This window comes from Lontra canadensis, unplaced genomic scaffold (assembly GCF_010015895.1).
Source record: "Lontra canadensis isolate GAN:19392208 unplaced genomic scaffold, GSC_riverotter_1.0 scaffold80, whole genome shotgun sequence".
In the NCBI taxonomy this organism is placed as follows: domain Eukaryota; kingdom Metazoa; phylum Chordata; class Mammalia; order Carnivora; family Mustelidae; genus Lontra; species Lontra canadensis.
The window spans coordinates 1,170,254-1,185,417 of NW_022631074.1; positions in this window are offsets into that span (position 1 = coordinate 1,170,254).

A 15,164-nucleotide genomic window follows, 5' to 3' on the forward strand; every position below is an offset into this window, starting at 1 on the left:
AAGGAAAGGCTACGTATACTTGTAGGAGTTATACAGGCAATTTTCAGAAGAGCTAAAATTAAAAAAACATACCAAATAATTTGCCTCAAAGTACTGGGGCAAAGGTAGGAAAACAGGGTTGTAAAAACTTTTTTTGCCATAAGATCCTCTGTGCAATTTTATTCTTCACCATATACATATGTTATTTTGGTGAAAATTTATTTTAAACATGTATATGCAAATCATATATGTAAAGTTTCTTTGAAATTGATTTATATCTCTCAAAAACTCTTCTCTATCAGAACAGTTTATATAACTAAACCAATTGATTAAGATAAATGTCTAACCAGACTTATCAAAAAGAGAAGAGAAAGGACCGAAAGAAATAAAATCACAAGTGAGAGTAGAGAAATAACATCCAACACCACAGAAATACAAACAATTACAAGAGAATCTTATGAAAAACTGTATGCCAACAAATTGAACAACCTGGATGGCTGTCCAGAAAGAAATGGATAAAATCATAGAAACATGTAAATTACCAAAACTGAAACAGGAAGAAATAGGAAACTTGAACAGATTGATAACCAGAAAAGAAATTGAACCAGTAATCACAAAAGCCCAACAAACAAGTCCAGAGGCTTCACAGGCAAATTCTACCAAACCCTATAGAAGAGTCAATACCTGTTCTTCTCAAACTATTCCAAAAAATGGAAAGGGAAGGAAAACTTCCAAGTACATTCTATGAGACCAGCATCACCCTGATCCAAAGACACCACTAAATAAGGCACCACTAAAAAATAAAGGCACCACTAAAAAAGAGCACTATATGCCAATATCCCTGATGAACATGGATGCAAAAAATTCTCAACAAAATACTAGCAAACCAAATCCAATGACACTCGAAAAAAAAATTATCACGATCAAGTGGGATTTATTCCTGAGTTGCAAGAGTGGTTCAATATTTGCAAATCAATCATGTACACACATTAATAAAATAAAAGAATCATATGATCATGTAAATAAATGCAGAAAAGTCTTTTGACAAAGTACAACACCCGTTCATGATAAAAACTCTCAACAAAGTAGGTTTAGAAGGAATATGCCTTAATATAATAAAGGTTATATATGAAAAATCCAGTTAATGTCAACCTCAGTGGGAAAAAATGAGAGCTTTTCTTGTACAGTAAGGAACAAGATGGAGATGTCACTCTCACCTCTGTCATTTTAACATAGTACTGGAAGTCCTAGCCACAGCAATGAGACAACACAAAGAAATAAAAGGCATCCAGATCAGCAAGGAAGAAGTAACCCTTTCACTATTTGCAGATGATATGGTACTCAATATAGAAAACCCGAAAGACTCCACCAAAAAACTGCTAGAACTGATACACAAATTCAGTAAAGTCACAGGATACAAAATCAATGTACAGAAATCTGTTGCATTTCTATACACCAATAAAGAAACAGCAGAAAGAGAAATTAAGGAATAGATTCCATTTATAATTATACCAAAAACCATAAGACACCTAGGAATAAACCTAACCGAAGATGTGAAACATCCGTACTCTGAAAACTACCAAATACTGATGAAAGAAATTGAAGATGACACAAAGAAATAGAAAAACATCCCATACTCATGGATCAGGAGAACAGATATTATCAAAATGTATATATTACTCGGGATGCCTAGGTGGCTCAGTGGGTTAAAGCCTCTGCCTTCAGCTTGGGTCATGATCCCAGGATCCTGGGATCGAGCCCCGCATCGGGCTCTCTGCTCAGCAGGGAACCCGCTTTCTCCTCTCTCTCTGCCTGCTTCTCTGCCTACTTGTGATCTCCGTCTGTCAAATAAATAAATAAAATCTTTTAAAAAATGTATATATTACTCAAAGCTGTCTACACATTTAATGCAATCCTGACCAAAATACCACCACCATTTTTCACAAAGCTAGAACAAACAACACAAAAATTTCTACAAAATCACAAAGACCCTAAGTAGCCAAAGCAACTTTGAAAAAGCAAAGCAAAGCTGGAGGTATCACAATTCTGGACTTCATGTTATGTTCCAAAGCTGTAGTGATCAAAACTATATGCTACTGGCACAAAAATAGATACATAGATCAATAGAATAGAATGAAATAAACCCACAACTATATGATCTATTAATCTTTGACAAAGTAAGAAAGAATAACCAATGGGAAAATGTCTCTTCAACAAACGGTATTGGGCAAAAGTGGTCAGCAACATGCAAAAGAATGAAACTGGAGGGGCGCCTGGATAACACAGTTGGTTGGGCATCTGACTTTTGGTTTTGGTTCAGGTCATTATCTCAGAGTCATGGGATCAAGCCCCTCACTAAGCTCCTCTTTCAGCAGGGAGTCTGCTGGAGAGTCTTTCTCTCCCTTTTTCTCTCCCTCTTCCTGTCCGCCCTCACCCCACACCTAAACTAAATAAATAAATCTAAAAAAAAAAAAAAAAGAAAAGAAACTGGACCACTTTCTTAAATGATACAAAAAATAAACTAAAAATGAACTAAAGACCTAAATGTGAGACCTGAAACCGTGAAAATCCTAGAGCAGAACACAGGCAGTAATCTGTTTGACCTAGACCATAGCAACTTATTTTTAGCTATGTCTCCTGAGGCAAGGGAAACAAATGCAAAAATAAACTATTGGGACTTCATTAAGATAAAAATCTTATACACAGCAAAGGAAACAATTGACAAAACTAAAAGGCAGCCTGCAGAATGTGAAAAGTTATTTGCAAATGACTTACCTGATATAGGGTTAGGATCCAAAATATATGAAGAACTTATAAAACTGAACACACAAAAAAATGAATAATCAATTAAAAATGGGCAAAAGACATGAACAGACATTTCTCCAAAGAAGGCACATGAAAAGATGTTCAACATCACTGATCATGAGGAAAATACAAATAAAAACCACAATGAGATCTCACCTCACACTTACCAGAGGGCAAAAATCAACAACACAAGAAACAACAGGTGTTGGGGAGGCTATGGAAGGATCCCTCACGCACTATTTATGGGAGTGCTAACTGGTACAACCACTGTGGAAAACAGTATGGAGATTCCTCAAAAAGTTAAAAATAAGCTACCCTATGACCCAACAATTCCACTGCTAGGCATTTTTACCCAAAAGATACAAAAATATTGATTTGAAGAGGTACATGCACCCTGATGTTTATAGCAGCATTATCAACAATAAATAAATTTTGGAAAGAATCAAATGTCCACTGACTGATTAATGGATAAAGAAAAGGTGATATATATATACATATATATTCCAATTAGAATAAAACTGTAACACTGATTTGGTGATAGGTACATCATTTGTGTGCACAGCAGATTACTTACTATAATTTTGAGCGAGTGAATGAGTTAGTGAGTTTTATGTAAATGAATTCATTAGTTAATTCTTTGGCCAAACCACTTTGGGGGGAAAAAATGTGTTCTTCAGTTCCTTTTTAATGTCAATTAGGTAGGATTATATTAGGAAGAGGGAAATTTGATAATCACATTTTAACAAAAGTAGACATTTTTTGTGTGCTTCTTATTCCTATCATACAAGATTGTAGAAACATCCATTTGCTAATCAAAATATCTTTATCTCCAAGCTCTTATGCTATGTATACACTATGACTTGGGTTTTTTTTTTTTTCCTAGTTCAACTTGCAAGTGAATAGAAATATTACTGTTAATAGATAAAGTTTAAAGTTAAGCCTCTTTTAGGTAATATGTGAGTTTTAAGAGTAAGTTTAAGAGTGAGTTTATGGTGAGTTTTAAAACTAAGAATTTTCTATTTATTCAGTGCTAAAATTAGTTTGTGTTCCAAGTGTCACATAGGGTGAAACATGATCTATGAAGAGAATGACGTAAACAGAGGCATTCTTCTCCGCCAAATGAAGGAGTCTTATACATAGCCAAGAAAAAAATAGCACATTTTCAGTATACTGGGATTCTTCTTGCTTACCACTCACATTTTAACTTTTCTTTCAGAAATATAGTCAAATAACTTAGAGAAATAAATTTATGATATTCCCATCCCTTGTAAAGTAGTCCCAAAGCTGAGTCAGGATAGGCGGTTCTGAGACTAACTTTTCTAAAGCAACAGCAGGGACAGGCAGCAAGCAGTAATGCCACACGAAATATACCTTGTGAGTAAAATATCCTATTCAGTCCTTACAACAATTATTCGAATAGTAGAATAATTTAGTGTACCCTTCCAGCAACTATTTCATGTTTGTCTTTATGTGTGCCATCTTAACAGGAACTTCCAATGAGCTCTTCTAAGCTATTTGAAAGATATCTTACAAAGCAATGCATGTTAGTGTTTGGCTGACCTTTGTTTCACAAACAGTTTGCCAGGACAGTAGTTTCCAAAGCAATGCTATTGTTATTGTTAACTGAGCAATCAAAATGTGTACATGTAGAATATAGAGGCAATAACCTCTCCTGTCATAATTAGAGCAAGAGGAATGCATTTCCATTAAAAGAAGAAGAAGAAGAAGAAGAAGAAGAAGGAGGAGGAGGAGGAGGAGGAGGAGGAGGAGGAGGAGGAGGAGGAGAAGAAGAAGAAGAGGAAGAAGAAGGAGAAGGAGAAAAGTAAAACTAAAGGCTGGGAACAATTTGTCCATCATGAAAGCAGCTGGCATACTAAAAACTGTAAAAGCTCCAGCTGGCACCTCACACTACCACCAACTAACCAACTTTTCACATGGGAAAAGTGCTATATGGTTTTTATGAGAAAACGACAAAACAGATATTTGTGAATAAATATTGGTTTGACAGAAGTCAGACAAACTACATTTTTTACTCAAAGACATGTAAGCACAAGGTGCCAAACATAATGTCTATTTAAAGAGAAAAAAAAAATGGAGAGAAAATCTACATCAGAGTGAAATTGAAGCAGATGGTGTAAATTGGTCCTTTGTTAGTCTTAAAATTTTTAAGTAAAAATATCCTAAATTGGAGTTAAAAATAAAAGAAGTCATTTTTATCAGAAATAAAACCCTTCCAACATAACACCTACAACTTCTGGATTTTATTATTTTTTTCTTTTTGCTTCCATTTCCAATCCCCTCAAAATATATTTCTGACTCAACATACTTGATCAAAACAAATCTCCTGTAAGGAAACTATTTTGAATATAGAAGTCTCAGAAATCTGTTAAATATTTATTGGTTCTAGTATAACCCTTTAGTAAATGTAGAATTTATAATTGCCATCCTCATGGGAGATGAAGGATTTTTTAAAATGATACTTCCTTTTAAAAATTGTTTTAGAAGTAAGATACTGATTCTCCCAAAGGTCCTGTAAAAATACAAAGGTTAAGTCTTTGTTGTCCTTTAATAACCTAGCATTTGTTTATATATCATTCCAGCTAGCCATGTACTCAAAATACATGTATTTAGTGCCAAAGGAATGAGACACCATAAAGGTAATTTTGGATGTGTTCATAACAATTAAGAAACACTGTAAAAATTTCAAGTGATTACGGTGAGAGCAGCTAAGTCAATTCACTTCATTGATGGAACTCATTCAGTTAGGAGGAAATATTTGATACTATGAATGCAACATATTTGGATATATTTCAGGCTGCTCAGTGCCCTTTCATTATACTATCCTTTGCATGGTGACTTTTGTTATAATACTTGTGCCATGTTTACAAGTTAGCAATTATAATTTGAGATACTTTCTACATTCAAGGCAGAAAGAAAGAGGAAACGGTGGTGTTCAAGCACCTCTTTTTCTTTTTACTGGAAAATGAAATGAGTCTTTACTTTCTTAAAAAAAAAAAATCCCTTTACATTTCAATTTCCAGAACTGTATCACGTAGCTTTCCTACTTGTAAGCAGACTGATAGAAAGCATTGGTATCTATAATCTCTACAGTAGAGGAAGAGAAGGAGGAAAAGGAGATCAGGAAAGGGTGATGATGATGAACTGCCATCCTGGAGCATCTACTAGAAAGCACAAACTTATAAAAGGATGATTCTGAATTAAAACATCCAAATTTAACTTTTCTTTGACCAGACATTGTCCTGTTAACTAAGCAGAGAAGTTACATATTTTATAATCTGTGGATGGCTTAAAATAATTTCTAGTTTAAACCTTTTATGAAGAAACTGATCTCTCCTAGGTGACAAACTTAGCAATGTAGAATTCAGAACACCTAACATCTACCAGTTCTCCTATTGTTGCAGCACATGGTATTGCCTCTCAAAGCAACTTAAGAAAGATATTTCAGTGTCCATAAGAATGTACCTCACAGTCCTTCAAATATGGGAAGTATAGGTAGCTCCCCCTCAATGACTAAGTGCAGTGGTTAATATTAAGGCATGCTCATTCTGGAAGACCTAATTCTCTGATGGCTGGCTTCAGTTAATTGACTCCAAAAAGCCCTATTGAAACTTTCTCAACTTATTCAGCCGTCTAGGATACTTTTACTCAACCTTCTCTACCTCTCTCTTTTATTTGGGGTTAGACTTGAAGCATGGTCTGCTGGTCTTCCCTGTCTTTTCAGGCTAACTTCCAATTTCTTTTCACATAGATGTCCTTTAATAAAATCACGAACATTTAATGTCATCCAGTACATACAGTAATTTGTGGTTTTATATGTCACACTGTTCACTTTTGAAGGAGTTGTTATTTTTAATAAAAAAGTTATGTAATAACAGACTTCATGTTGTATATACTAAATATATTAATCTTCTTAAAATGTAATTTCATCCTTATATGTGACAGAATAACCATTTTTCCAAGATAGAAATTCAAGTCTTGAATAATTTTTAATTGTAGTAACCATTCCCAATTGAGGTTTTAATAAAATTAAATATTTAATGTTACTTTATTTTCTTTTATTTCCTGCCCAATTTTAGAAGTTATACTCTTTAAGCTATGCTGGTGGCTTCATTTTAAATAGTGATAGAAGATTGACTAATAGAAGATGAAAATGACTCTGAAATAGTAAGGAAGTATCACTTTCTTCATGGTGTGCTAAGCAGAAGTAGAATGTCTCATCTTAAATTTTCATGAAGCTAGTTGACATAACTTTAAATTATTGCCATTCTTTTTACCCAAAAAGCACTTAAATAACTTGTTTTGGATTACTAATAGCAAATCCACCTCTTTCAGTTTTACAAATTTATTTTGAAAATATTTCATTTTATGCAGGCCTTCATAACTGGATGATTCGGTGTTGAACTATCCATTATCCTTTAGGCAGTTCTCATGTTGAGAAAAGTAACAACAAGAACAAGAACAGGCAGGTAGAGAGTCTCACTTCCCTGTGAATTTCTAAGATGTGTGTAGGTCACAATGGTCCCAAACCTACCAGGGTTAACTCCTGCTTTTTTATTTTTATTTGCTGATTTTTTTAATGAACAGAGATGAATCACAGTAAAATGTGGCTTATTACTGTTGTGTTTTACAACATGTTAAATTGAATCAGAATTCCAATTCATCTATTCAACAAATAATCACCATATATTTAACAATGAGAAAAATATGAATAAAGATTATGGCAGGCTTTTTTTTTTTTTAACTGATCTCTCATGTAGAAACTGGAATTAGTGAGTGACAAACACACTTGGATAAAATGAAGTGTGATAATTATTGTCTTGAACATTGAGTAAAATGCTATCTCAGTCTAAAAGTGAGAACAATTATCTCTGCCTTAGTAATTCATGAAACTACATGGGAAATAAAGTTTGACCTAGATTTTGAGAAATGGGTTTATGAGGAAGAACAGAGGAAGGGACAAAATCCAGGCAGCAAGGCTATGTGTGCTAACTACCTGGGTACAAAAGATCACAGGCAACAAAAATGAATTAGAGGCTCAAAATGACTGGATTAGAGAGGAGATTATGGAAATGATAGAAAGTATAATTAGAATGGTAAAATGAGTCAGATCTAGGAAGACATTTCATGACATGTCAAAGAATTTGAAAATTATTTTATAGATATTGGGAGCTACTGGGATATCATTATTGCACAGAAATGGTATAATTTAATAAAATGGGTTTAAACATAACCTTGGCAACAATTAAGCAGGGAAAGATTTGAAACAGATGTACCCTTAACTGAAATAATCTAGGCAAGAAAATATAAGGATTTTTGTTAGCAGAAGCAATCAAAAGGAAGTCTGAGATTTAAAAATGGAAAATGTATTAACTGAGAGACAGGCTAAAGTAGGAAGTTTTCAATTGGCAGCAAAAGTTTCGGTAGGGTTTTGAACATATAGACTTAGAGAATACTGAGGGGTTATGAGGAAGGACATACCTAGGTAGTTAACAATACTGGTATAGGGGTTCCTGGGTGGCTCAGGTGGTTAAGCATCGGCCTTCTGCTTGGGTCATGGGGTTGAGACCTTCCTGGGGCTCCCTGCCTCCCCAACGGCTTGTGCTTGCTCTGTCTCAAGTAAATAAAATCTTAAGAAAATAATACTGGTCTAGAGGCATCCAGAGAGATGCAAACTCGACAGATAGATTTTAAGGGTTATAGGAGTATAAATATTATTAGAATGTATGCAGTTAGACCTTTTTCAACATAGTTTGATGAGATTTGCTTCAAAGAACACTGCTGTTTCTCAGATTATCCTCAATGAGGCACTACAGTGAGGAGATTATGAAATAAATGGACTGTCAAAGAGGTTTGGGATCAACTAGTAGTTGATTATATACTCTTTATGTATTTTTGGATTATTTATTTATTTTGCATCTCATTTTTCCAAACTATAAATGTGAATAATAATAGTAATATAATGAATTTATGTTGACTGAATGAGATTATTTAGGCACAGAGTACCTTTTTCTATAATTATGAAATTCACAAACTTCCAAAAACTAAAAGTTTTAGTTCTGTTTTGTTGTTTCTAATAAGTTTGTTGCAAAATCAGTGATGGCAAAATTTGACTTGATCTGTAGAAATGCTATTTGTAGGCCTTATTTATCACACATCCTGTGAACATTTCTGTTTGATTTTGAGATACTGACAATTATATAGTATACTCAATGTGTGGGTTTCCTAGAATTTGAGAGTCCTAAATGCAAAACACAACTGACCCAAAGACTGTCAGAGGATTTACTATGAACTTGATCATGTAAATTGTTTATCCAACACAGAATAAGCTCTTAATAAACATTAACTACTGGTATGATTATTATTATCTGACTCTGAATCTCATACCTGCTATTCAGTCTTACCTGACTTCACATGTTGTTTATGACCCATTTTAATATTTTTATGCATGACCAATTAGCCTTAGTTTTCAGACTTTGACTTTTTGTTATTTCTTGGGATTGATATTCTCCCTTCCCCTTCTGGCAGATAAGCATCATCACAACTCTTTCTGAATCTGAAGGACCCACTGTAGCCATATTTGCCCACTGGTTTTCCTAAATGACACAACTCATAATAGTATTAGCCAAATGATATTGAAGGAAGATATGATGAATGAGAAGAGAATGGGACTTAGAGTAATTTAGGGGGTAGATCAAATACTAATTAGCATAGTAGTCTTAGAGAACGAGGAGGAGGAAGAAAAATCGGAAATGCCAGGGTCACAGAAGTCAAGATAAGGGAAAGATTTGGGATGAAGGAATGGTTAAATGCATCAATTGTAAGAGAAATTCAATCAATAGGGAGTGAAAAGAAACATGGGATTAGGTGTTTCAGCACCAAGAGGCAGAACTGACTATCATAGGCTGACACTGGGAAGAAAATGATGAAAATAACTGTAGATTACATTTCCATAAGAATGAAAGTTTGTATGTTTAAGAATACATTATATTGACCCCTGCTTCTGTCAGTCGAGAAATAGAATAGATTTTTAATGCCAGTTCAAAGGTATAAATGAATAAATCCACATGGAAAATTACATATAGAAGTTAGACTTATACAAAGTAACATTTTTATTACCAGAGGAAGAGAGAGAGAGAGAACTTCAAGAAGGCTCCATGCCCAGCCCAGAGCCCCAGGCAGGGCTTGATCTTACAACTGTGAAATCATGATCTCAGTTGACAATCACCTGAGCCACCGAGGTGCCCCATTAATCTTTCAAACTGTTGCTTTAATAAGAAAGACTTTTGGTGCAACTTGTATAAGGAAAGAAGTGATATGTATTACTTATGAAAGGATGTTTCAAAGCTGGTGCTTAACTCCACAGACTTGTCTTCTTTCTTAGTCATCATGAAAGCAAGTCTTGAAAGCAGTGCCCTGGAGAGTCACTAAGACCAATAGCAGGTCATGCAGAAATGAGAAAAAAACTTTTGTTATCTTAAGTGACTTAGATATGGGGGTTGTTTATAAATTATATCCTAACTTACACAAACTCACTGAATAAAAGAAACAAAAATTCTATCCTCCCTCCTACCTTATATATTTGACTATATAATAATGTGTGTCCTTATGAAAGAGATACTTTCAGATTAAATAGATATTGTAGCTTGCTTATTTTTTCTTTCTTTCTTTTTTTTATTAACATATAATGTATTTTAGCTTTCTTTCTTACTTACCCCTTCACCTTTATCTCAGTGTTTTAGGAAATAATGTACCCCATCTGCTTATAAGGACAGTCAGTCAGATTTAATCCCCTCTTAGTGTATGTTTGTTTCACTGTGATTTTCTAGACTTCCTAACAGGGCAATTGCAAATATCTTTCGCAGACATATAGGGAAGACATTTTGGTGCATTCACTTATACCTGTGCTGAATTCATAGTAGTACATATGCCACCAAATATTTGTACTGCGTATGTCCAAATCATATGCCTTTTTATGGTGGAACCACAAAGATAAGGAAAAATTAGGTTAAGAAAGAGAGATGAAGGGGGAAGATATGGAAATAATTTTTGCGAAACTAGAAGTAAAATGAATTTAAACACACACAACACTCATATATATTAATATTTTTATACCTAATACCCAATATTTTCTTTCTACATAATAAGTAACTTAGATTAACCCAGGACATCTTTTCATGCTGTTATTCAAATGTAAATCTCATATTTATGGGAAGAAAATAGAAATCACTCCTTGAAATCATGAAATGAGCAGTGACCCATATTTATTTTAAAAAGGAGAGACTATTTTCCTTCTTGTACTATAGAATTGGGGCTCCAGTGAAAGTAAAACTTCAAAGTTCAAAATGTGTGATTTTACATGTAAAATCAAAGTGTAATGACTTTAATGCATTTACAGACAAATAACAATAGGTTATCAAAAAGGATTTTTCTTTTTTCTTTTTTTTTTTTAAGATTTTGTTTATTTATTTGACAGAGAGAAAGAGAGCACAAGTAACCAGAGCAGCAGGCAGAGGGGGAGAGAGAAAATCAGGCTCTCTGATGAGCAGGGAGCTCAATGTGGGGCTTGATCCCAGAGCCCTGGAATCATGACCGGAGCTGAAGACAGCCGGTCAACCAACTGAGCCACCCAGGTGCCCCCAAAAAAGATTTTTAAAAAAGAATTTCTAGCCAAAAGATAAATAAAATACCATTCCTATATATATCTAGATATATATCTAGATATATTTCTATATATATACACACACTAAGGAATGTATATATTCCTTAGTAAATATTTTTAATTTTCTTTAAATTTGATGAGCAATTGTGGCTTCTTTTAATTGCTTCTTTTACTTTTTTTTTTTAATTTGCCTGATAGCATATGTCCAAGCCCTCCAAACTTTTAAAAAAGTTACCCATCAGCATGCACATTTAATCATAGGTTTTGTTACAGTTGTGGTGATACTCTCTATCTGAAAATAAGACATGTTGATCACAAGTTCAAGATATTCTGGAAATCTGAAAGAGGCCTCTGGCAATTCACCTAGGTACCCTTCACCTTTCATCACTTATAGTGGATTTCATGGCAGGAGAAAAAATCAAATGAATTTTAGTGACAGCAGACATAGCTTATATCATCAGCAGGATAAAAATAGATATGCATCTCTATTATGAGTATACATGTGCTTATAGATTCCATAGTCTCTAGGCTTTTCTCATTTGGATGATGGCTCAAATTATATTTTTCTACCAGTTTGCACTACATTAGTTACATGTTAATGCATTATATTTTATTGTAAAATGCATTTAAAAGTTAGCACTAATTCTTACCATGCTGTGTTAGAAAATACTACAAAGTTCATAGAAGTCAACCATTCTATTTAAATAGAAGTAGAAAAAAAAATTCACAGATATTAAATCAGTCAAACCAATATGATGCTAATTATGTTTAAATAATCTTTTCTAAATGCCTTAAATAGCATATTTCTATTCTCTAACTGCCCTCATGGGTAGGCAATAAAATTGTTGTTATCCCAACTTTCTAAGTTAGGTAGGAAGGAGTAATTTGGCTTCGGGAATTTAACTTGCTTGCCTATGTTGCAAAGAAGATGAGTCTTAAACCTATGTAGTCTAGCTTTAAATCTAAAGCATTTAACTCCCATAGTATACTCACAATTATGTATTTCAGAATCTAGAATACTTCACCTGGATGCTAGAATGTTATATACTGCATCATTTATTTATATATCTATGCCAACCTTTTTATCTTGCTATACCTCTTCCCACTAAAAAGTAATTTATTGGAAATTGTTTTCATTTCCTAGTCCCTTGGGGAAGAGGACAAATTTAGGCCAACAGAAGTTATGAAAAGAGTTTCTTTGATCCCACAAATCTTAGAATAGTTTGTTCATTTCTGCTGTAAGGACAAAAGCATATATTCTACTTGGATTAGGTTTGAGAAACTAGTGTGCAATACACTCAAAAGAGAACATGGGTCAACAGAGATATAACAATCTATTTTAATATTTGATATAAGCACTAAATGTGCCCTCAAATTGACTCTGTTATTTATGGTGTAGCTCACAGATGGATACTATTAACCACAAATGCCATCTACTAACTTCCTATTTTAACTAATCATTCTTACTAAGTAGTACTAACTCTTTGAAATTATTATTTTCATGTTTGTATTGTCTAAATTTGGGTGAAATAGGGTAGAGTACCAATTGTGCTTTCCTAATTATAGTTCTGTGACCTAGGTGTGAAACTCAAGAACAAAAATCACACATTTAATAAAGCAAGTATTGAACAAGTTGGAGAGTGAAAATTTGTGAGGTCTGAATGCTGTACATATGAAATAACTTCCAACATTAAGTCACATATGAATAACAAAAGGAAGACTATTATATATCTCTTAATCAATGGTTGTAGTACAACAAATGGTTATCTAAAGATTTCTAGAATTTCCAAAAGTACATGAGCATGTGATATTAATTTCTTGTTTTGTGTAAGTGTATATGGGGATTTATCTTTGTTTCTCAATTAATTAAATCTCCTAATTAGCTATAGACTACTTTTAAGGAATGACATTGGGAGGAACAGATTCTGTGATTCTGGTAATAGTCATAAGAATCATACATTAAATTATCTGGATGTTCATAAAGTGATTTAGAGATCAGGCTTCAAGGGGTTTTCACCATCCAAAGATCTCAGAGTCACTGGATTCTTTTCTTTCAGACATCTGAAGAATAATGAAAGGTGAAATGGAGATCACTTTTGCCCATATTCTATAAATTAGAATTTGTCTTATGGCTCTACCTAGATGCAAATGTGGGAAACATGGTCTCTGTCTAGAAGTAAAATGTAATGATTTGGTAAAGGCATAGCATGGTCTTTACCAATATCTTCACCTTTTATTAACACTAATCCCCTACTTCACATGATTTTAGTTATTTTGATGTAACATATTCATTATTTCAAGGAGTGCGAATAAGGGACTTCAACAGAGATAATTTCATAATAATCATTCATTCTCCTTGGGTGTGCTTTTTTTATTTGTGCAACAAGTTACAGATTTTCATATTTCTGATTCAATATTGGAAAATACCTTGTTCTGTGCTTAAGTGTGTTCTGTGTTTCAAAGGTGAAAGAGAATGAGATGAGAAGAATCAGTAATAGTTATCTATCCTATTTACTAAATTGACTGTTAGCTGTGCAACAGGCAAAGGGGTTTTTGAAAAAGCTGTGTTGTGTCACTATTTTTTTGGATGAACACAATATACCATTTTATCATCTCACTATCTGTAGTAATGAATGTAACACCCAAATTTTATAAATAAATATTTAAAAATGTATTTTATTTAATGATATGCATAATGTATCATGAAGTATAGCTTGATCCTGCTCCTAAAACTAACATTGAATCTCAAAACTTGAACAGTTTTCTTCTTCTAGAAAAGGAATTAATTTTTGGAACATGGCTAATAATTCAGAAACCAAACAGTTGTCAGTTGTGGAAAAAGAAATCAAGAAGACTTAAAGGAGTTGAGCATCTTACTATAGTAAATTTGAATTTGATACAATTCACACGATTATTTGGATATTTAATTGTCACAATGGGAATTTATCAGATTTAGGTTGAGCTATCAAAATGTTTGTATATTGATCTTTAATATTGAATTAAATGAAAATTAACTATGAGTTATTTAATTGCTATCTCCCACTGACAGGACCTCCATTGAATTAAATGGCATATAAAGAAATATGAGTATTAAAATGAAGAAAAACAAAATTAAATATAAGAAGCTTTGTAAAAGGTCAAATGACTCATGAGTTTAATTACTGGCTAAAACATCATATCTTGGTTCCTGATTGAGGGATGAAGCTATAACCAAATTTTTTCTTCTCTGCCCTTTCAAGAAATTCAAAATTAGCAACAGTTACAGCATGTTTGGCAGTTATGCTTCCCAGACTATCAGTCTGTTTACAATTATGTTAGGCTATTCCAAAATGTACAGGCTATTTTGATTGAATTGACCAGTCAGAGCAGTCCATTGATTTTCTCAAAGCACATTTTTGACTATAGTTTGCTTAGACTTCTGCTACTTCTACTATTTAGATTTTGGTACAGAGCAGAACCATGTAGGAAGAAGAAACAATTACAGTGTTAATGTGAAATACATCTCTTAATGAATTCACATAGCTCATTCCATTGATTTAGGAAGAAATGAATAGAGAATCCTAGACCTGATTTTCTCTAACATTAGAGTAAATATTCTACTTGTCAACCTATTGAGTTCACTACACCCAACATCTGTCTGTGGTAAGCTTATAGTTCACTGTTCTCTTAATAGTGATCTGAATTATTTAATATCCCAGTT